Source organism: Triturus cristatus, chromosome 3_1 (genome assembly GCF_964204655.1).
Source record: "Triturus cristatus chromosome 3_1, aTriCri1.1, whole genome shotgun sequence".
In the NCBI taxonomy this organism is placed as follows: Eukaryota; Metazoa; Chordata; class Amphibia; order Caudata; family Salamandridae; genus Triturus; species Triturus cristatus.
The window spans coordinates 774,059,629-774,083,991 of NC_140583.1; the positions used below are offsets into that span (position 1 = coordinate 774,059,629).

General features: G+C 44.5%; 1 protein-coding gene across 1 annotated transcript in view; it reads right to left on the bottom strand.

The window, feature by feature from the left end:
- Positions 1-24,363, bottom strand: part of B4GALNT4 (beta-1,4-N-acetyl-galactosaminyltransferase 4) — an 841,437-nt gene that overhangs the window by 278,988 nt on the left and 538,086 nt on the right. The window lies entirely within an intron of this gene.

Sequence of the window (24,363 nt, forward strand, 5' to 3'; positions counted from 1 at the left end):
CCACCAGAAAAAGTGCTGCGTAGAATCCAACAACATGCACCAGGAAACAGCGCCACATCCATTCCAACCTGACACTGCAAACTGTTGCATCCAATCCAACAGCAGCTGCCATGCGAAGTGTGTTGCATACAATTTAGCAGCACCTGTACTGCAAAGAGCATTATATCTAATTCAATAACACCTGCACTGCACACGGTGTACTATACAATGCGGCAGCACCTGCACTGCAAACTTGTATCCAATGCAGCAGCACTGCGCTGTACACTAACATCCAATCTAGGAGCACTTGCACTGCAAACTGTTGTAGCCAATCCAGCAGCACCTGCGCTGCAACCAGTCAATCCAATAACACCTGCCTGCATACTGTTCAACATCCAATGCAGCAGCACCTGAACAACAAACTGTAAACACCCAATCAAGCAGTAACTGCACTGCAAACGTTGCACCATCCAATCCACGAGCAGCTGTACTGCAAACTGTAATAACCTATCCAGCAACACCAGCAATCTAAACAGTGACAGATGCAATGAAACAATGTATGCACTCTCAACAGCGTCGACTATGCTTTGGCAACACACACAGTTAACAGCATAGCATAGTTAAAACACACACACTTTTAAAGCAACAAAATCCATTAGCGAAACAGTCACATTGAGTCCCATAGCACCCAGAGGGAAATGCCATATCCCATCCATGAAACTATTTCATATAAAGAGTGTCACATCTAAACCGGAAATGCCTTAGCTGCATCAATTACAATCCAGACAAGCATGGTTTTCGGTTCGGTTTAAGAGTACCGCCGAGTGGAGGAGAACTGCCAGTTTACAAAAGCACCAGGGATCCTTTTAAAATGAGAAATGAGCCTCTTGAACCCGAATTTCTACCCTTCTCTATGAGTCTCTCAAAGGTGGTCAGTGATGGTTTTCTTTTTCATCAAAACACTGTGATTACGTCTCTCCATATAAACAAATCTGCCAAGTATTGCCCTCACTCTGATCAGTCTGGACTTTACGGCCAGCTAGTTTTATGATCGACCCTCTGTTGTCCTTCTGTCCATGGATGATTTGAGGCACATCCTAGCTTCGAACAAACCCGATTCCCATCTGAATGCATCGTCAGAACAGTGCCTGAGTCACTTTCAGTTGGCCCTAAAACCAATTATACCAAATATGCGAATTTACCTGCTGCCCTAGAAGCTTGAAAGCAACAGCAAAAATAAGTAAAAGGATTAAGAATCTCTCATGATTTTGGGATCTCTCTTAACTTTCAATTTTTTTCAGCATCGAGCCTCCACTCGCTGTAATTGTGACAGCCATTTTTTTGCCACTCGAATTATCATGGTGTGACACCATATCAAAACCTGGCCTTCGATCAGTACTTTTTTCACAAACTTGGAAGAATTCCTATACGGAATATATTAAAGGACTGAAATAATTAAAAGTACAAAAACGGCGCATAAATATTATTTTGGAAAAGAACTCACAATGTCACTCAGAATAGCGGAGTAATTAGTAGAGTGTCTATATTTTACAAGACTGTTTTTAGAGGGTCGGAGAATGTCTTAAAAGATGGTCCCTCTTACAGCAAGCACACGTGAGGTCATCATGTTTTTAAGGATAAACAAACGTCTAAAAAAGGGCACTCAATATATATGAGAACAGGAATGGGAGAGAAATGGTATGGTGAGACATATTGATGTTCTGTTCGAAAAAGTGGGAGTTCGGCGAAGGAAAAGATTAACTTGGATACTGTGCTAATAAAGTTATTTTGAAAAAAGGTAGAATTTAAAAGAATTTGTTTGTAATAGAAAGTTTAAAAGCGGAAAAGCAAGTTGTGGTTCAGATTGACAAAGGTTAGATGCTAGTGTGACATGATAGTATCTACAAAAGAAAGTCAGGGTAAATAACTCTAAGAAGACAGGAATATGACAAAATAATGCAAGATAAAGCCATGAGAAGCTTTCCAATTTTCGTTCTATATGAAAAGAAAAAGTTCCTAACCAACAGCAATAGTTTTACAACTTGATGGCATTTTATAGTTGCACATTGTGTCATCCCATCATTTAATGGTTGGAATCGGGAAAATATTGTGCATGTCTAAAGTTTTTATGTCCCACGGGCAACTGCCTACTCTTAAAGAATGAAAATTAAACTTTAAATTTTCTTTTTGAAAAGCTGCATATCAAGAAAGAAACAAAAAGAACTGCTTTATTGAAAAGCAATTACAGAAATGGTGGTCTACTGACCCCAGCAGGCTACCATGCCTGTGATTTTTGCGATTCCCAATGAGTCGCAAATCGAGACCTACCGCATGAATATTAATGAGGTAGGTCTATTTGCGACCCACTGGGGATCACAAAGTGTAAATCACACTTTCGTACATTGGTGTTTGCGATTACCAAATAGCGAATCGCAAAATTCGCTATGTGGTCATTGCAAACATTTAGCTATGTATATTTGACCCTAGATCCCTTCTTTGTTATGTAAACCTTTCACACTGTGGACCTGTTCTTAATCGAAATTTGCATCTTCAACATGCCCTCTGAGGGTCTGGGATCTTTACTATAATCTCAAGTTTTTTTGTGTGGGTTTTCTAATGTGTAATCTCTTTCTGAGAATTGTTTATTAAATGTGTCTCTATTAAAGTATATGGGAAGGAGAAGCAGTGCTTAACGTGAGCCGGGGTGCAGGTGGGGCCCATTGGCACACATTTTTGGGGTTGGTGGGGCCCTATGGGACTTATTTTTCCAAATCAGACATTCCCAGAGAGCAACGAAAGGGTAAACACACAAATGGGAAAGAAAAATGAAGAGATGATTGGAAAAACACCAACAATGGAGAAATCAAGAGCCTGAAAGAGTAAGCTAAATGGACAGTGAGCATCTGGTAGTAAATTAAAGAGGCCCGAGGTGGATTCTGGGTCACGGACCTTGGTATTCGGTGTGGGAACATATAATAGCACCGGACGCTCTCGTTTGAGCCGTGCTTTGGGCAACAGCACTTATTATGTTACAAATTAAGCACCAATGGAAAACATAAATCTGCAAAAGCATCCAGGGTTATACCATCAAGATTGATATTACATGTGGGGTAATCTACACTGTCATCCATCTCAATGGAATTCCCTTGGAAGACAATTTCCCCTCTTCTTCATCAGGTTTCACCACACGAACAACCTTGTATCTCTCTACCAACTTTGGCAAAATGTCCACATTTATGGCACTTACTGCAAGTCATCCCTTTGGCCAGACATTTAGGACTGTTCGCTAAACTATTGGCATTTCCACACCTGAAACTTTATAGTTTTTCTAAAGTTGTTCTTTCATTTTGTGAGAGTGGACTTTTCACTTTGTAGACTTCATTATTATCAAACATTATGGTCATTAATATCAACCTTAAAATAATCTTTTGACTGTTTCATTTGTTGTATGCATGCTGCTGTGTGGTCTATATTTTAGCTATATTTATTGGCTTCTGGTAAGTCTGGACTTTGAGACAATAACTTCTCTTGGCCTAGTAAGGTACCCCCATAACAATGCTAGGAGAGATACTTACAGTATTCTCCAGGGGAGGGACTTAAATGACATAACGCCCAGACAAAGTCAATCCAACCTTGATCCCACAAGCACTCCAAAGGTTCGACTCCAAGCCACTCCTCAAATCTAAAACTCCCCCTGGAAGTAACTCCCTATACGATAGTTTTGGCAAATGTCCCTCAGCTCCCTGTACGAGAGGGTGAATCCTGGACCGCCTTGAGGAATAAATCATTACACTGGATGAGTACTAGAACAGGATTAACTGAAGCTCTTTTTTCTGAATTTAAAATGGTCAGAAGACTAGCCGGGATAGGCAAAACACGCAAAGACCTAGTAGGGGACTGTGTGGTTTTAACATTTAGATCTCCCCATCTGGTGCGAACCATTCTTGAAAGAGCAGGGAGCCATGTTATTATGCCCCAGGAAGTAAACACCGTCCCACTAGGATACGTCTATCAACTACCAAAGGCACGTTGTAGTGGAAACATGATTAAGAATTACCCATTTGAAACTCACTACAGGTATAGTGTCCCAGTAACTAATCACTTCAATAGCCTCAACAACTTAGAAGATATTGACTGAGTAAAAAAGGATGTAGCACAATATCACATGAACAAGAAGGTCTCGGAAAGAAATATGCCTATTAGATCAAGTAAAAACAAAGGAAGTCAGCGCACTACTATGATAGTGACAATGAATTAATGTAAACAGTGTTAATGATTCTAAAACTTGATATGCGTGCAAACCGGAAAAGGTAGCCAACCTGGAAATATGCAAAAAGAGCAGGTGCGAACGCACCTGTATACCGGGTGCACAGCTATAATGATGTTTGTGACTGTAACTTGATATACATAAAGTTAAATTGTCGTTATTTAAACAGACCAAAAAGAATCAATGCAACTACTCGTAACAATGAATTGTACTCATTTACTTGATGAGTTTTCAAACATCACAATTAAGAAAACATTCAAATTAAAGTTCATGGGTAGAACCGAACATTATGACAGAAGGTTGAACAAATCAATAGTATATCACGATACTTTGAAAACATCAGCAATGAACTTATACTGCTGAAAAGACGACGATTGTGGTTGATGATGCCCAATGCATTTCGGGATTCTCACAAAATCCCTTCTTCAGGGACCTGTATTCAAAAAGATAAAAAAGAAAACAGAAAAAGAAAAACATATACGACAAATGACTGTATGCAATGAAGAGACTCAATTTTCTTGTATTGTTCAATGATACATCGTACATGACCAGAGTGGTGCTAACACACCTGTACTTGCCCTTAACCATGCATGTATTGTATCCACTATGAAAGATCAGAAGCAAACGAATTAATGAAAATCTTGAAACATTGGTGTCCTAATCAAACCAACATGTATAAACAAACTGAATAAATATCTTGCTGCATTGGTATCGTGTTCAACGATAGTGAAAGGACCAGAAAGGAAAACCATAACCACGGTGAACCGCTCCCTATTAGTGCCTATTAATGTGCAGGGTGAAAACACAGAAAGAAAAAGAATAAGCTAAGGTAATGATAAGCAAGTGAACCTTACGGGAAATCGCCGGAGTAAGGTGAATAGTAGATCAATGTAGAGATTTGTTTGCCTCTCAACTAGAAAAACAAAAGCGACCATGATTGAATGGAACCTGCCACCAAAAGACCACAGTATGGAATGACTCAGTGCTGACTCGTGTACTTACTCTAAAAAGCTGTAATCCATACTCCTCTTGAAGGTGTACGGCAGCTTCTATACCTATACTGAGATCAATAGAAAGAAAACAAACTTGAACTAACTGGCCCGACACAAATGTAGTATGAACAAAATGAATGGAATTTGAAAAAACTGTAGGTAATTACCCAAAGACTCGTAGCGAAAGCGCAATAGCAGGGTCCAAAAGACGATGCGTTGCACAGTAGAAATTGGTGACCACCATTGCTCGGTTTATCGATGATATTTTTTTGATCTGGACAAACTCACGCGCAACACTTGAAGCAAACATCAATGAGTTGAATGATAAGAATGCTCGGATTAAATTTACACATAACATCAGTGCAGAATCCCTGTCATTCTTGGATGTACTCGTCACTAAAAAGAGCAATTCTTTTTCAACTTCAGGTTTTTCAAAACCCACTGACAGGAACAACTTACTAATGTACTCTAGTTTTCATTCGCCTTCTTTGCTATGCAATTTGCCTTTTTCACAAACGCTACGTACTAAAAGAATAACAGTGGATCCTTGCCAGCTACAGGGGGCACTTTCTGAACAATGCACCAAGTTTCGAGGTCGTGGGTATCCAGACCACGTGCTTGACGCTGCAGTGGCCAAAACCAAACAAAAAGATAGACTAGAGTTGTTATCATGACAAACAACTAGAAGCCACAATAGACAAGTGTTCATTTCTAAATATTCCACTAATTCGCTGAATATCAGCAAAATCATTAAAACCAGGTGGGAACTGCTCCAACATGAACCAGACTTTAATGGTTTATTTTCGAAACCGCCTCTTTTTGCATATACACGCAGTAGGAATATTAAAGAATTGCTCAAAAGATCTTCAGCAGGGAATCAGTTAGCCTTCACTGGCATGCGTAAATGCTACAATTGTGTTAATTGCAACAATGTGATGATTCGGAATGTTATTAACCATCCACATTCTGGTAAACCTATTACACTTAAATATAGTGGAGATTGCAACAGTACCAATGTTATTTACACTATTAAATGTCCTTGTGGACTTCTTTATGTAGGTAAAACATCGCGTAGAATTAAAACTCGCATCTCCGAACACAAGAGCTCTATTCGTACAAAAAGTAACAAGTCTCATTTGGCCACGCACTGGTTAGAACATCAACATACCAATGCTCAACTGAAATTCACAATTTTGGAAATCGTTCCATTGAGATCATACTCCAAAGTTGTTAGCTCAAAGGGAGGTTTGGTGGACCAAATTACTTCATACACTTGCACCAGCTGGACTTAATGATAAATTGGAATTGCTTTGTTTTCTTTGAAATGTGTAGATTGTAAGTACTGTCCTTACCATTCTTTCCATTATTGCTATCATAGTTTTGATGTCACTATCAGAAGCGCATTGACTCTTGCTCATTGGTGATCCTTCAACAGCACATTTTTTCTTATTATGTTCTTTTGCTTGTCTTTAATCTCTTGACGTTGAAATATTTAATTTCAGCATGCCACATTTTGTGCGCATTGTGTATGGTAAAGTATTTTCTCTATATTAATATTTAGAGGACCCCAATTTTTATTCTTAGTGCATCAGTGGTGTTTCAGCTGTTTCACATTAACATTTATTTCCAGAATCATTTCACAGAGGTGGCCCGTGCATTGTTTCATTTATTAGTGTCACTGTTCAGTCCGTTCATGGGCCTGACATTTTCACGTGTTTGTGACTTTGTTTATAAATGTTTAAACACATTATACTCAGCTAATGTTCATAAACATATTTTCATTTGGCATTCTTTATGTATTGCTTAACCAATAGTTAGCCTGACTGTAGGACCGAACCCAGCCAGCGCACGAGTACTCACAAGGATGGAGGTCCTTCGAACACTATCTTAGTGCAGTGTAGTTTCTTTGACAAGCATTGCATTGCAGGAGAGAGCATACGATTTTAGTCCTCTTTCTGTTGTTATCACGCGCATAGGCGTGTACACGTTAGACGCGACATTATTTACTTCTTTAAAATGAAGCGGCTAGCAGCCGCTTTTCCTTCTGTCACGCTCAACGGTCTGTGCCAGACATATTCATTACCAAGGTAAGGGGAATTTTTTCCCAATGCACAGCTTATAGTTCAAGTTCGACAGCGTACGATCATGCTAGTTCAGTGGGTGACGAGGGTCTTCGGTTGTTTTTTCCTTGGCCACAGGTCGCATCGCCGTCTTTTATGTGAGCCTGTTCATGGTGGTCACCAATTTCTACTGTGCAACGCATCGTCTTTTGGACCCTGCTATTGCGCTTTCGCTACGAGTCTTTGAGTAATTACCTACAGTGTTTTCAAATTCCATTTATTTTGTTCATACTACATTTGTGTCGGGTCAGTTAGTTCAAGTTTGTTTTCTTTCTATTGATCTCAGTATAGGTATAGAAGCTGCCGTACACCTTCAAGAGGAGTATGGATTACAGCTTTTTAGAGTAAGTACACGAGTCAGCACTGAGTCATTCCATACTGTGGTCTTTTGGTGGCAGGTTCCATTCAATCATGGTCGCTTTTGTTTTTCTGGTTGAGAGGCAAACGAATCTCTACATTGATCTACTATTCACCTTACTACGGCGATTTCCCGTAAGGTTCACTTGCTTATCATTACCTTAGCTTATTCTTTTTCTTTCTGTGTTTTCACCCTGCACATTAATAGTCACTAATAGGGAGCGGTTCACAGTGGTTTATGGTTCTCCTTTCTGGTCCTTTCACTATCGTTGAACACGATACCAATGCAGCAAGATATTTATTCAGTTTGTTTATACATGTTGGTTTGATTAGGACACCAATGTTTCAAGATTTTCATTAATTCGTTTGCTTCTGATCTTTCATAGTGGATACAATACATGCATGGTTAAGGGCAAGTACAGGTGTGTTAGCACCACTCTGGTCATGTACGATGTATCATTGAACAATACAAGAAAATTGAGTCTCTTCATTGCATACAGTCATTTGTCGTATATGTTTTTCTTTTTCTGTTTTCTTTTTTATCTTTTTGAATACAGGCCCCTGAAGAAGGGATTTTGTGAGAATCCCGAAATGCATTGGGCATCATCAACCACAATCGTCGTCTTTTCAGCAGTATAAGTTCATTGCTGATGTTTTCAAAGTATCGTGATATACTATTGATTTGTTCAACCTTCTGTCATAATGTTCGGTTCTACCCATGAACTTTATTTTGAATGTTTTCTTAATAGTGATGTTTGAAAACTCATCAAGTATATGAGTACAATTCATTGTTACGAGTAGTTGCATTGATTCTTTTTGGTCTGTTTAAATAACGACAATTTCACTTAACTTTATGTATATCAAGTTACAGTCACAAACATCATTATAGCTGTGCACCCGGAATTAGATCAAGTAGCCACAGGTTTAACACAAATTACACTACTCCTAACAACACACAGTAGACACGACTGAAGGCGGGCCAGTCACGGAGTCAGCCTTATCCGGGGGATAAATTGTTAGATAGCAGTTAAACAGCAGAGGATACAACACCTATCCCAGGTATAAGTCAGACCCGGACACTACCTATTGTCCTTATTGTAATTACTGCAGATGTTACCCCTAAGAAGTGTACAGGTAACAATTATAGCGAGTTGACCAACTTGGTTTATTGGAATGTCTTGGGCATCCAATCCCAGCTGGCAAACCCGCTGTGGGCTGATTTTATATCAAAGTTTTCCATCATGTGCTCCAAGAAACTCGGGTAAAGGACGCTGTACATATTAACGGTTATCATACTTTCCACACCGCGTCTGTGGCAGGAAGTCACTGGAAGGCAAGGGGGGGGGTTGTCTACCTACATATCTAACATGGTAAATGTAAGAAAAATAGATTTGAAATCCATTGAAATATATTATCAAGTGATTGTACTGTATATGGATAATAAGCACTGCAATGTTTTGCAAATTTCTATAATAATGCCCCGCCTGACCAGATCGGAATGAAACTGAAAAAAACAAGATAATGATCTGAAATCCATCCACAGCGATAAGGAAAGAGGCACGTTCATTATTTGGGGGACGGGGGAGGGATTTTATTACCATCCTGAGTCAAAACGGAAGGGAAATATGCAGTTTCACTGCTGAAGATGGGAATAGTGACCTGGGTTTTGCTAACGAGAAGTGTGTTAAACCTGCACCCTTTAAATGCATCTTTAATGGTCGACGACGTTCTACAATAATAGATTACATTCTGATATCAAATAGATACTCAAATAGAGTTAAGTCATTCATTACTCATAACATTACTTTGATTGATCACTTCCCACAGAGCGGTTCTCTTTTGCAGCTAAAGCGACAGACTGACTTTAGGGCTAAACCTCAGCACGCTCCTCAAACGTATCAATAAACAGAGTGAACGGTTACTCCAGCGATGGTCGATAGTAAACCCTCTAGAAATGACAAGGAAGGTTGTAACCACAAGCAAATTTGCCTTCTTTACTTTTCTTGATGAAAACGCCACTTATGAAACAGTTTTGACCTCGTTCCAGCACATTACAGGCGTCATAAAAGAGGCCCTGTTCATACAAAATAGAAAATCAAATAAGAATAGAAAAGGGTGGTTCGATGCAAAGTGTACGCGGGCCTATGCCAAACTAAAATTTGAGACACATAAAACCCCTAGAAACCTACTTGACATAAGACAGGCATGGAGGGCTTATCAAAATGCACTTAAGGTACGCAAGGCGACATTGAGAGACAAGGTCTGGACGGCGCTGCATGAGGCCTCGCTGTATAAAGACGGCGCAGCCTTTTGGAAGGCTGTTAAAACCCCTTTTCTGGATCCTGGGGATGCACCATCTATCGAAATCCTAATAACAGAGGAGCATTGAATAGAGAACTTCTCCAACACATTTAATAGTGGTATGTGTACCAATATTCCAGAAACTCAACCACTAGGTGATGATGACACAGCAACATCATTAACTCCGATTGACCTCCAGGTAACCCTGGATGAAGTCAATCGTGCAATCATGACAAGCATGGGTGGGAAGGCCCCTGGGCTAGATGGGATCCCTGTAGACATGTTTAAATATAACACGACGCTATGGGGCCCACTGTTAGCCCAGGTAATTACAGCTAGTTGTTCTTTCCATCTTATAGAAACGTGATTTGAAACATTTCTAGTGCCAAAATTTATAAAAATGGGATTGTCAAGACCCTGCCTGTTATCGGCGGATATCACTACTAGATTACTGGGCAAAAGTAGTCGGGCTTATTGTGCTCGAAAGACTACAGGATTGGGCAGAGGAAATTGAGATTATCTCTGAGTTACAGTTTGGGTTTCGCGAAGGGCTAGGAACCGTCAAACAAAGCTTAAGCCTGAAAATTATTATAGGGGAATACACCCTTGCAAAGAAGGGCAGGTTGTTCCGAGCTTTTGTCACCCTCACTGCAACCTTTGACTGTGTGAGGCACGACAACCTTTGAAGGATTCTTCAGGAACTAGGAGTGAAGCCCACAATCATCCTCTTTTTAAGACAACTATATAGCAATGCCAAGGAAAGGGTGCGATACGGGGCTAAGGGAGAATGTACAGACCAGTCCCAACTCAAGAAGGTAGTAAGGCAATGGGTTAGGCCAAGCATTGGCGACCAAGTGCCAAGACCTCCCCCAAATAGAAGGACGGCCTATACGCGACTTATTGTACGCGGATGACGCCGTTCTGATGTCTTGCAATCGAGTGGGTCTATAAAAAATACTAGATAGTTTTTCAGCTTTAATGCACGACCTGGAGTTGCCCCTTAGGCAAGGGTCGCTCCCCTTCTGGGGGCATAAATGTTGGCCTGATTTTAATTTTTTTAAAAATAAAATCGGCACACTGGGCCACTTGAATAAATGTAGTGGGAAGTGGCCCCTTGGGCAAGGGTCACTCCCCTTTGGGGGCCATTTTTTTCTATGTCTATGCATGCAAGTTTTGTTTGGGGGAGCGGCCCCTTAGGCAAGGGTTGCTCCCCTTATGAGGGGTATATTTTAGGCTTTGTCTGCCCCCCCTGGGGAGGGGGGCAGATTTTCTATATATAAAAAATTGCCCACTGTACCACCAGGGAGTGTTTAGTGGGGAGTGACCCCTTGGGCAAGGGTCACTGCCCTTTGGGGGCTATGTTTTTGGCTGTCTGCCCCCATGGGGGGGGGGGCAGATTTTGCAATTTTTTAATGTAGGGCCCACTAGGCCATCAGGGAGTTATTTGTTGAGAGTTACCCCTTGGGCAAGGGTCACTCTCCTTTGGGGTCAATATTTGTGGCTGTGTCTGGCCCCCAGGGGGCCAGATCGCCATTTTGTTTTTACAATTAGGCCCACTAGACCATCAGGGATGTTTGTGGGGAGTGGCCCCTTGGGCAAGGGTTGCTCTCCTTTGGGAGCATTAATTTGCCCGTTTCTGCCACCCTGAGGGGCAGATCGGCTGATTTGATTTTTTGTAGGGCCACTAGGCCACCAGGGTTTTTTTTATGTTGGGGAGCGGCCCTTTGGACATGGGTCGCTCCCCTTTATGGGAGGATTGTGGCCATTTCTGCCCTCTTTGGGTGGCAGAATAGCAGTATGTTTTTAGGCCCAGGGGAGAAGCCACAAGACACCAGAGTTTTTAAAATTTTTGTTTTGGGGAGTGACGGCAAGGGTTGCTCCCCTTTTACGGGGGGTGAATATTTAATTTATACTCTTAAGCCCATCTACCCCTTAGCTTGGCTGGTGGACTGTGTGTGGACTGTTGCATTATTTGCATATGTGATTGTAATGTTTTTTTCTCCTTTTTAATCTAGTGTAAAGCTTTTGATTCCTGTATGCGGTTTCGACAGTGGTTGTTCTGCAGTTTTGCGTAGTTGCACTTTTTGGTAAGAATTTTTTTTTCTTGTATTTACTCCAAATGAGTAATATTGTAATGTATGAATGAATTTTTTTGTAAGTGGTGTCATAATGGCAGCATATTTAGTTAGTGTTTTGAGCATGAAATTCTTTGCGATGTGTTTTGCATTGTCTTATGTGTAATTTTCTTTTCTCTTTCTTTTTTAGTGGGATATTGTTGATCCATACTGTGTCTGTGCAGAGTAGGTGGTGGTGAGTTTAGCTGCTTCTGGCAAGTGAGTGGTATCGTTATGGAGTTTATAGGTATTTCTGATAAAGGTGCATTTTGTTTATTACTTATTTTAGAAAGTGTTTGTTGTTGTTGACTTGTTTGACATGTTACCTTTATTGGTAAGCATTATGGCTAGCGGTAGAATGACTGCTCAGCAGGTGGTTGGTATGCTTCTTGAATCTTCCTCTGAGCAGGATTATGAGACTGACAGTGCGTCTGAGGGAGAGGAGGGAGGGGAAGATTCAGGCAGTGAGCTTTCTCTCCACATGGAATCATCGGATGATGAAGGTACTCTCTGTGCAGATGAAGCTACTCTTGGTGTGGATGAAGCTACTCTCAGGGCGGATGAAGTGCCTGTTTTAGAGGAGGATACTGCTGTGCCGATCGTGCAAGAGGCATCTGGATTGCAGCCTGAGGCTGCTAGGCTTCCTGCTGGAAGTGCTGGACTCTGGGTTGATCCCAACATGGTGCAGCCGGTGTTGCCTGCCTTTAGCGGTGATGCAGGGTGTAGAGTGGATTGTGAATTTTTTTTGCCTATACAGTTTTTTCAGTTGCTTATGGATAATGTATTTTTGGGTGAGTTTGTTGAGCAGACGAATTTGTATGCTGAACAGTTTTTGAGGGACAACAGTGACAAACTTAGGCCCCACGCTACCCGGTGGACTCCCACAAATCTGGAAGAGATTAAGAAGTTTTTGGGTTTGACTTTATTGATGGGTTTGATAAGGAAGCCGTCCCTGGCTTCATATTGGTCTACCAGTCCCTTGATGGCAACAGCCATATTTCCTGCAGTTATGACTCGTGATCGGTATTTAATTTTGCTACGTATGCTGCATTTTGTTGATAATTCTTTGGCGTTGCCACATATTCACCCTGACTGTGACCGTCTTTTCAAGATTCAGCCTGTTCTTGATCACTTTGTAGATCGATTTTCAGAGATCTATTCTCCAGGGAAAGAAATATCTATTGATGAGTCTTTGTTCTTGTTCAAGGGCCGTTTTGTTTCTAGGCAGTACATCCCTAGCAAGAGGGCGCGCTATGGAATTAAGCAGTATATGTTGTCTGAGAGTAGGACAGGATATGTTTTTAATTTCCGTGTGTACACTGGTAGTGATTCCAATATTGACCTCCCTGGTTGTCTGTCCACTTTTGGAGTTTCAGAGAAAATTGTGTGGGATCTTGCTGGAAGACTGTTTAACAGAGGCCACCATTTGTACCTTGATAACTTCTACACTGCTGTGCAATTGTTTAAGGAATTGTTTAAAGTGGACACTTTTGCATGTGGCGCAATCCGATCTAACCATAAAGGTTATCCAAAAGAGCTTGTTTGCAAAAAACTTCAGAGGGGACAGTGCAGTTCCTTGTGTAGGGATGAACTACTAGCTGTGAAATTTGTGGACAGGAGGGATGTGTACATGCTGACTACCATCCATGATGAGAGTACTTTACCTGTGCCTGTTTGGGGTCAGGTTGCTGAAGTGCGCAAACCTGTGTGCATTGTAGACTACAATCCAATAAGCACATGGGTGGTGATGACAGAGTAGATCAGAGGTTGGAACCTTACACTGCTATTCGGAAGGCTTATGTTTGGTATAAGAAGTTGGTCATCCATCTCTTCAACTGAGCAACTTTCAATGCTTTTGTTGTGTTCAAGGAGTGTTCTCCTGCATCAAAGTTGACATTTGTTCAGTTTCAGAACTCTGTGATAGGCAGCCTTGTTGTTGTGGAACAGGCAAGTGTTCCTAGTGTTGGAGTGGTGGAGGATGTGGCTCGATTGAAAGATCGCCACTTTCCTGATTACATTCCTCCCACATCTTCAAAAGACTTTCCCACTAGGAGGTGTAGAGTCTGTTGATTAAAAGATTTGCGGAAGGAGACTCTTCTTTTCTGCCCTGAGTGTCCTTCTAACCCTGGGCTGTGTGTGCCTGCTTGTTTTAGAGCATACCACACGCAAAATAATTTTTGGGAGCATCCATGAGTGGTAAAGTGAACTGCCTGGTCTGTATTGTTTACATTTTTTTATTCTGTTTCAAAGTTGGCATTAGTGCAATGTATTTAGTTTCAGATTTTGTGTTAGTAGATTTGTATCTATTTGCAATTTGTTTTTGTTTTTTTGTATAAAAAAATCCTAAATGTGATGGCAGTGTGTGTAGGCTGGCGCTTGGCTGGCGGTGTGCGTGGACTGGCGCTTGGCTGGCGGTGTGTGTGGACTGGCGCTTGGCTGGTGGTGTGCGTGGATTGGCGCTTGGCTGGCGGTGTGCGTGGATTGGCGCTTGGCTGGCGGTGTGCGTGGACTGGCGCTTGGCTGGTGGTGTGCGTGGACTGACGCTTGGCTGGCGGTGTGCGTGGACTGGCAATTGGTTGGCGGTGTGCGTGGGCTGGCGCTTGGCTGGCGGTGTGCGTGGACTGGTGCTTGGCTGGAGGTGTGCGTGGACTGGCGCTTGGCTGGCGGTGTGGGTGGATTGGCGCTTGGCTGGCGGTGTGCATGGACTGGTGCTTGGCTGGCGGTGTGCGTGGACTGGCGCTCGGCAGGCGGTGTGTGAATAGTGACTTGCTGCTGGTCACTACACACACTGCTAACTGAGCGCCACTCCACGCAATCCATCAGTTTGAGTATTTGCTGTGTCAGGAATGTGGGCGTGTGAAAGTGATGGGCCCTTGAATGGCGCTGTCTGCTGATGTGAGTGTTGTAATGTGATGGGTCCGCAGCTGGCGGTGTGAATGTTTTGTATGTGTCACACGTATAAAAGGTGTATGAATGGCCTGTAAAGAGGTTGGTGCCTTGTCGTGGCTTGACAGCTCACGAGCTGTGAGTCAATGGTTCAGTTTCTCGTCCTTTCAATTATTAACAGTGCATTTCATTTTTGTGAAATCACTTGTTAATACAATTGTATATACTGAACCATCACTCACCCCCATGCCAAATCCAACCAGTATGAGTGTGTGCTTGAGGATTAGATGGCTGTGCAGTAATAGTTGTCTTTTTTGTCTTTCTGAAGCAGGGTGTACCTTGTCCCTTTTTGTGAATGTTGTGATGTGTTGGTTTCGTGCCCGGTGGTGTGAATGGTCTTGTGTGTATCACGTATGAAAGGTGTGTGAATCGTCTGTAAAGCGGTTGGTGCCTTGCCGTGGCTTTACAGCTCACGAGCTGCGAGTCACTGGTTCGGTTTTTTGTCCATTTAATTATTGACAGTGCATTTCATTTTGTGAAATCTCTTGTTAATAACATTTTATATACTGAACCATCACTCGCCCTCATGCCAAATCCAACCAGTATGTGTGTGTGTGTGTTTGCGGAATAGATGGCTGTGCAGGAATCTTTGTCTATTTAGTCTCTCTGCCAAGGTGTACATTCCATCTAAGAATAACCTACCAACTGTAGATATTGTCGTAAACCCATGGGAGTACATGGTGATGTCTCTCTTGTGAATTCCAACAAGTTATTTTATCCACAATGTCCTGCAAACCTCAAAATGTCTGTCACATAATCCTTGCAATATTGTGCCAAAATTCTCACGCTGCAGAAACAAACTAATTATGTCAAAACGATTTGGTTTTGCAAGGGGGGTCACCTGGGTTTTTGGACCCGTGCTCGACGGCCATCTAGGGAAACCTACCAAACACACACATTTCTGAAAACTAGACACCCCAGGGCTTCCAGGGAGGTATGGCTTGCGTGGATCCCCCAACGTTTCCTTACCCAGAATCCCCTGCAAACCTCAATTTTAGCTGAAAAAAAATCACTTTTTTCACACATATTTGTGTGGGAAAGTGTGGCATCACCGGGGTCACACAAATTTCCTACCACCCAGCGTTCCCTCAGATCTCCCGATAAAAATGGTGTCTCACTTGTGTGGGAGGCCCAAGTTCCAGTGACAGGCAAGGGCCCGAAACGTAGTGAGGCGACGTCAAAATTGCCTATCTCAAAACCACCTGGTTTTGCAAGGGGGGTCACCTGGGTTTTTGGCCCCGTGGTCGGCCGCCATCTAGGGAAACCTACCAAACCTACACATTTCTGAAAACTAGACACCCCAGGGCTTCCAGGGAGGTATGGCTTGTGTGGATCCCCCAATGTTTCCTTACCCAGAATCCCCTGCAAACCTCAATTTTAGCTGAAAAAGGAACGCGTTACTTACCTGTAACTGCGGTTATCCAGTATTGGTATCTTTCATAGATTCACATGCCTGAATCATTCCCCGTCGTCGGGAATGGGAGTCACCGGTAAATAACAAAGTAATGTCCAGAAGACATAAAACAGCCATAGGCCTCAGAGGCCTTAGCTTAGTAAGCTATCCACGTCCTTATGTAAAAAAGGACCAGATTTTGGCCAGAGCCAATCAGCTAACACCACCCTCTAGAACCTTCCTGGTAGGAGCTCTAGTCCCTCAGATTTTCGTGAGCACAGTGCTAAGCAGCTGTATACTGAGAGATCCGAGAGAGCCCTTCCAGGGGAGGCGGGTGGGTTGCATGTGAATCTATGAAAGATACCAATACTGGATAACCGCAGTTACAGGTAAGTAACACGTTCCTTATCCAGTATTAGGGTATCTTTCATAGATTCACATGCCTGAATCAGAGTAGCAAGCAGTGAAAAGCACATTTCGAAAGATATGGATAAAATACAGGTATTAGATAACCACATCTATCTGAGATAAACAACAGTGCTAATGTAAATAAATGAGTAAGTAATGCATACATTATAGTGCGAAATGTGCATAAACTCAGGATGGTGGGATAAAAGAAAGGGCTCACCTCTATTTAAAAAGATGACGTAGTACCGCTTGACCCACTGACGCATCCTTCATGATCTCCGCATCCAGGCAGTAATGCTTGGTGAAGGTATGCGGCGTCTTCCATGTGGCCGCTCTACAAATGTCCACAATGGGCACCCCAGCAAAAAGAGCCATGGAAGTAGACATGGCCCTTGTGGAGTGGGCACGGACCGTTGTCCTCAACGGACGTCCTGCCTGTTGGTGACAGAAGGAAATGGCCGAAGAAATCCAGCGGGAAATGCTCTGTTTTGTGAGCGGAAGCCCTCTTCGAGGTCTGCTGTAGGCTATGAATAGCTGATTTGATTTACGAAAAGATTTCGTTCTCTCAATGTAAAATTTCAAGCAACGTTGAATGTCTAGTGAATGTAGAGTTCGTTCCGCCACTGTTTGTGGATTTGGGAAGAATGATTGTAAAACAATAGGTTCGTTGAGGTGGAAGTGAGATGGAACCTTGGGAATGAAAGCTGGATTTGTGCGGAGAAGGACTCTATCCTTTTTGAATTGCAGGAATGGGTCCTGGATAGAGAACGCTTGGAGCTCCCCCACTCGCCTTGCCGAGGTAAGAGCTAGTAGAAGTGCCACCTTCCAGGAAACAAATTTAAGGTCAGCTCTGTGGATGGGCTCAAACGGGTGCTTCATTAGTTGAGCTAGAACTATGTTAAGGTGCCAAGCCGGTGGAACAGGCTTTACTGGAGGGAATGTGCGAAACAGTCCTTTCATGAATTGCTTTATGGGTCTATGAGACCATAAAGAGGGGCCGGAAGAAGATCTTCTGAAACGTGAGATTGCAGCTAGGTGAACTTTAATGGAGGCATGAGCAAGACCAGATTCTGCCAGATGTAAAAGGTAGGGTAAGACTTGTCCTATGGTGGAAGAGAAAGGATGCAACCTATTCGTCTTACACCAGATACAGAATCTTTTCCACTTGAGTGAGTATGTCTTGTTGGTACTATCTGCTCGAGCCCGAGCTAGAATTCGTCTGCAGTCTGGAGGAATGTCTAGGCCCCGAAACTCTCTGAACTCAGGAGCCAAGCTGATAACCTGAGAGAGGCTAGATCCAGATGTTGAATCTGCTGATCGCTGAGCGTCAGAAGAGATGGAAACGTTTTCAGTCTGATCGGAGGTTCCTGGGAGAGGAGGTGAAGTTCCGAGAACCAGTGTTGGCGTGGCCAAGCTGGGGCTATCAATATCAAAGTGCAAGGTTCCGCCTTCATCTTCCGTAGTACCCTGGGGATCAGGGGAAATGGCGGAAAGGCGTATGCAAAGACGTTGCACCATGCTATCGAAAAGGCATTCCCCAGGGATCCTGGTTGGGGATGCCAGCTTGCAAAGTGTTGGCATTTGGCGTTGCGTTGGGTGGCGAATAGGTCCAGCCGAGGTGTGCCCCATTGGGCGAAGATATTGTTGAGGACCTGCTGATCCAGTTCCCACTCGTGGCACGCTGCCTGCCTCCTGCTTAGATAATCTGCCAACACGTTGTGGGTGCCTGGAACATAATCTGCTCGGAGAGAGATGTTGTGGTGGAGCAGCCAGTTCCAGATTTTCTGCGATTCGCGCGAAAGCGTCAGTGAACGAGTCCCTCCCTGCTTGTTCAGGTAGTGCATTGTCGTGGTGTTGTCTGTCCGGACAAGCACTACTGAGTTCTTTATCCTCGGGAGGAAAGCCACTAGAGCTAGGTAGACTGCTCGGAGCTCTAAAAGGTTGATATGAAGCATTTTCTCCGAAGGGGACCACTTTCCGCTTATCTGTAGCTCCTGAAGGAAAGCTCCCCAGCCTTCTAAGGAGGCGTCCGTGGTGATTATATGAGGAGTAGCAGGAAGCAAGAAAGGCAAGCCTTGCGAAAGGTTCTTGGGGCAAACCCACCATTGCAGAGCCTGTTTGATCGCCGGGGTTACTTGGATGACGTCGTCGAAAGACCCTGTACACTGGATCCACTGGTTCGACAGAGCCTCTTGTAGGGGTCGCATCCCTAAGCGGCAATGTGGGATTAATAGAATGCAGGAGGACATCATCCCGAGGAGGGATTTGAAGAGGCGCACCGACAGCGTCTTTCTTGTCATTAACTGGAGTGCCAGAGATTGAAGTTTGTCCTGGCGTTCCTGTGACGGGAATGCTTTCCTGTGGATGGTGTCTAGTGTAGCTCCCAAAAATTGCATGCATTGGGATGGTTGCAGGACAGATTTGTCGTGGTTGAGAGTGAGCCCCAGTGACTCGAAGAGTGTCAGACAAGCGTTGGAAGATCTTATCACGCCTTCTTGAGATGGGGACTTGATAAGCCAGTCGTCTAAATACGGGAAGACTTGGTGGTGGAAACGGCGTAGGTACGCCGCCACTGGTGCTAGGCATTTGGTGAAAATGCGTGGCGCCGACTTGAGCCCAAATGGCAGAACCCGAAACTGGTAATGCCTGCCCGCCACCATGAAACGCAGGAACTTCTTGTGGTTGCGGTGTATTGGGACATGAAAATAGGCGTCTTGAAGGTCCACCGACACCATGTAGTCGTTTACGTTGAGTAGATGCAAAACCTCCTGTATGGTAATCATTCGAAACGACTGTTTTTTCAGAAATTTGTTGAGCTTTCTGAGGTCCAATATGGGTCTCCATTTTTTCTCTTTCTTTCGGATGAGAAAGAAATGGGAGTAGAACCCTCTCCCTCGTTGGCTTAGGGGAACTTTCTCTATAGCTCCCTTTAGAAGCATAATCTTTATTTCTTGGAGTAATGGGCGTAGGTTTTTGTGAGTCCTTTGGCGGGGAGGAGTTTGAGGAGGAATTTGTATGAATTCCAGGGAATGGCCGAATTGTATTAATTGGAGGACCCATCGGTCCGTAGTTATCGTTTGCCAATTTTTGAGAAAATGGGAGATTTTTCCGCCAATCTTGTAGGGTGGAGACAAGTTTGAGACCGGCTGCATCCGGAAGTCATTGCCGCCGCGCGGCACCCTTTTGTCTTCCTCCTCTGGTACGAAAGGAAGTTTTGTGGTAAGAAGACTGTTGTCGCTGCTGATATTGTGGACGGTACTGCTGGGAAGAGGAGAAAGAGGAACGCTGTTGAAAGTCTCCTCTGGTGGAAGTCTGACCTCTTCCTCTTGACCCACGAAAGGAAGGGTTCCGAGATTGCAGAGACCCCAGGGCTCTGGCAGTATCTGTATCTTTTTTGATACCTTGCAATGCCTCGTCAATCAGAGAACCGAATAGAAGCTGGCCTTCATAAGGCATGTCCAGGACTTTTGTCTGGACCTCCGGCCTGAAAGAAGTTGCCTTGAGCCAACCCTGGCGCCGGAGAACAGCCGCACCAGCCAGCTGTCTAAAACCTGTGGAAGCAATATCCATTGCACAGTCTATCAGTTCCGTGGCAGATCTTTCACCCTCCAACAGAATCTTCCTTGCCTCTTCTTTTGATTCAGAAGGCAAATCCGCTAGGTATGGGGCAATGTCCGCCCACATTTGTCGGTTGTACCGTCCCAATAGTGCAGTAGCGTTGGAGGCACGCACTGTTAAGGCTGACATAGAGGAGAAACGTTTCCCTATGTTATCCATACGTCGTCCTTCTTTATCCGGCGGAGCTGTCAACAGCGCAGCTGGGTTGTTTGACCTCCTCTGCGCAGCCTGAGTGATAACCGAGTCCGGCTTTGGGTGGCCTGTAAGACAAACCGGAGCAGTGTCCGGAGCTTTATATTTCTTGTCCAGGCGTGGTAGAACCGGTGGTACTGATGAAGGGTTCTGCATTATTTTTATGCCCTGGTCCCAAATATAATCAATTATCGGAATTGCCCGGACGGACTTCTTGAAGGGTTCCTTCAAGTCATATAAGAAACAGTCTTGTTGATGCGAAGGCATCGGGATCTGGAAGCGCTGGGCCGCTCTTTCAATGATGTTGTGGAAACCGCCGATGTCGTCGGGCGGTGAGTCGGCTGCGGTAGGGACTGGCGAAACCGGACCCGGAAGGATGTAATCGTCCCATTCATCTTGTTGGGATTGGACGTCCTGGAGTTCTCCTTCCTCAGGTTCCTCCTCCTCCTCCTCATCGAGGCGGAGATGCCGTCCTCTCCGGTTGCAAAAGTAGTGGAGGCGGTCGTGGCCGTGGAGTGGAAGGCCCCGCAGGCATCGGTGGAGGTGCTTGAGTAGGAAATCGCTGCTTATAGTCCGATATTAAGAACTGAAGGTCTGTGACCAAGGATGCCGGTAGACACACCATGGAAGGTGGAGGCGGCATGTATTCTTGATGAGGAACCTCCTCATAATCCTGGGGAATGTCTTCGTAATCCGAGACATCCTGGTACTTTACATGGAGCTGTGATGGACTAGTCGCCGCAGGAAAGAGACTAGCGTCGTCCGAATCCTCCTCTTCAAAGAGGCGAGTAGGAGGCAAGGTTGGGACCTTACTAGGTGAAGTGAGGGCCGGAGTTAATGCACGTTTCGTTATTTGTACATGCACAAATGTACTCTGGTCTTCCGTGTCCATACCCCTCAAGGGGCTCCATGGTATAGCTGTAACCGACGTTACAGGTATCAATGTCGTCGACGGGATCGTCGTCGGGGTCGTCGTCAGCGACGAGGACGATGAAGACAGTTTCCTCGTCGACGATTGCGTCGACGGTGATATTCTCGTCGACGGTACCCTCGTCGTCGACGGTGTCTTCGTCGTTGGCAGCTTCGTCGACGGAGTCCTCGTCGTCGACGATGTTGTTGTCGACGATGGAGCTCTCGTCGACGGTGTCGTCGTCGACCCTCCCGTCGACAGCTTACACGACGATGACTTTTTTATGGCTAACGTCGACGAGATTGTCTTGCCTGCCGTCGACGATGGAGTTGTCGTCGTCGAGGACATGGAATGGGATGTGATCGTCGATAGAGTCGTCGTCGACGATGTAACTGAAATCGCTGTCGACGGAGATTTTCTCGTCGACGCTACTGTCGACATTGTTGTCGTCGACGAGGTGGCAATAGGCTTTTTGAAGGTGTGGGGCATCACCTTAGGAGACGAGCTCCCTGGAATAGGCGAATCCTGGACCTCTGAAGACTTTTTCTGCGTCTTCTTTTGAGGTGGCTGCGACGAAGGGCCCGGCGATGCCACCCTTGGTCTTTTACGTGAAGAGTGAGACGAAACTGAGGAACTCTCACTCTCCTCAGAGGACACCACAGCCTCCTTGTCCTTTAGCCTTTGCAGCCAGATTAAAAGGCGCCCCTCGGTCTTTCAAGGTCTTAGAAGAGAAAGTCCGACATACCTTGCAGTCCTTAGAACTGTGACTGGGATAGAGGCAATACAAGCAGTCCTTGTGTTGGTCATCGATATGTAGCCTCTTCTTTCCGCAAGAGGCACAGGGCCTGAATAAACCCTTCTTAGGTGTATCAGCCATGCTGAAAATCCAGAAAGTTGAGAAGAAATACTGTTAAATCCTAGGAAATGAGCAGAGCTCAGTGGAGACTCCCTTAGCACGACGTGCGGTAGAAAATCTGAGGGACTAGAGCTCCTGCCAGGAAGGTTCTAGAGGGTGGTGTTAGCTGATTGGCTCTGGCCAAAATCTGGTCCTTTTTTACATAAGGACGTGGATAGCTTACTAAGCTAAGGCCTCTGAGGCCTATGGCTGTTTTATGTCTTCTGGACATTACTTTGTTATTTACCGGTGACTCCCATTCCCGACGACGGGGAATGATTCAGGCATGTGAATCTATGAAAGATACCCTAATACTGGATAAAAATCACTTTTTTCACACATTTTTGTGTGGGAAACCTCAATTTTAGCTGAAAAAAAATCACCTTTTTCACACATTTTTGTGTGGGAAAGTGTGGAATCACCGGGCTCACACAAATTTCCTATCACCCATCATTCCCCTAGGTCTCCCGATAAAAATGGTGCCTCACTTGTGTGGGAGGCCCAAGTTCCCGCGACAGGCAATGGCACAAAACTTAGTGAGGCGACATCAAAATTGCCTGTCTCAAAACCACCTGGTTTTGCAAGGGGGTCACCTGGGTTTTTGGCGGCCATCTAGAGAAACCTACCAAACCCACACATTTCTGAAAGCTAGACACCCAGGGGCTTCCAGGGAGGTATGAATTGCTTGGATCCCCCAACGGTTCCTTACCCCGAATCCCCTGCAAACCTCACTTTTAGCTGAAAAAAATCACTTTTTTCAAACATTTGTGTGTGGGAAAGTGTGGCATTACCGGGCTCACAAAATTTCCTACCACGCAGCGTTCCCCCAGGTCTCCCGATATAAATGGTGCCTCACTTGTGTGGGAGGCCCAAGTACCCGCGACAGGCAAGGGCCCAAAACATAGTGAGGCGACATCAAAATTGCCTATCTCAAAACCACCTGGTTTTGCACGGGGGATCACCTGGGTTTTTGGCAGCCATCTAGAGAAACCTACCAAACCCACACATTTCTGAAAGCTAGACACCCGGGGTAAGGAAACGTTGGGGAAACCACGCAAGCCATACCTCCCTGGAAGCCCCCGGGTGTCTAGCTTTCAGAAATGTGTGGGTTTGGTAGGTTTTCCTAGGTGCCGGCAGAGCTAGGGTTCACAAACTACAGCTAGGCACTTTGCCAAAAAAGGGTCATTTTTCACTGCGAAATTGAGGTGTGACCCCGTTGCATTTTGCGCGTTTCCTGTTGCGGGCACTAGGCCAACCCACACAAGTGAGGCACCATTTTTCTCGTAAGACTTTGGGGAACGCAGAGTGGGTGGAAATTTGTGGATCCACGCAGATTCCAGAACTTTCCACCACAGAAATGTGGGGAAAATGTCTTTATTTTGACAATTCTTTTGGTTTGCAAGGGATTCTGGGTAACAGAACCTGGTGGGATGCAGTCAAGTCACCCCATACTGGATTCCCCTGGGTGTCTAGTTTTCAAAAATGTATAGGTTTGCTAGGTTTCCTAGGTGCCAACAGAGCTAGGGTTCAACAACTACAGCTAGGCACTTTGCCAAAAATGGGTCATTTTTCACTGCGAAATTGAGGTGTGACCACGTTGCGTTTTGCGCTGTTTCCTGTCGCGCCGACCCACACAAGTGAGGTACCATTTTTCTCGTAAGACTTTGGGGAACGCGGGGTGGGTGGAAATTTGTGGATTCACGCAGAATCCAGAACTTTCCACCACAGAAATGTGGGGAAAATATGTTTTTTTGCACAATTCTTTAGGTTTGCAAAGGATTCTGGGTAACAGACCCTGGTGGGAGGCAGTCAAGTCACCCCATCCTGGATTCCCCTGGGTGTCTAGTTTTCAGAAATGTATAGGTTTGCAA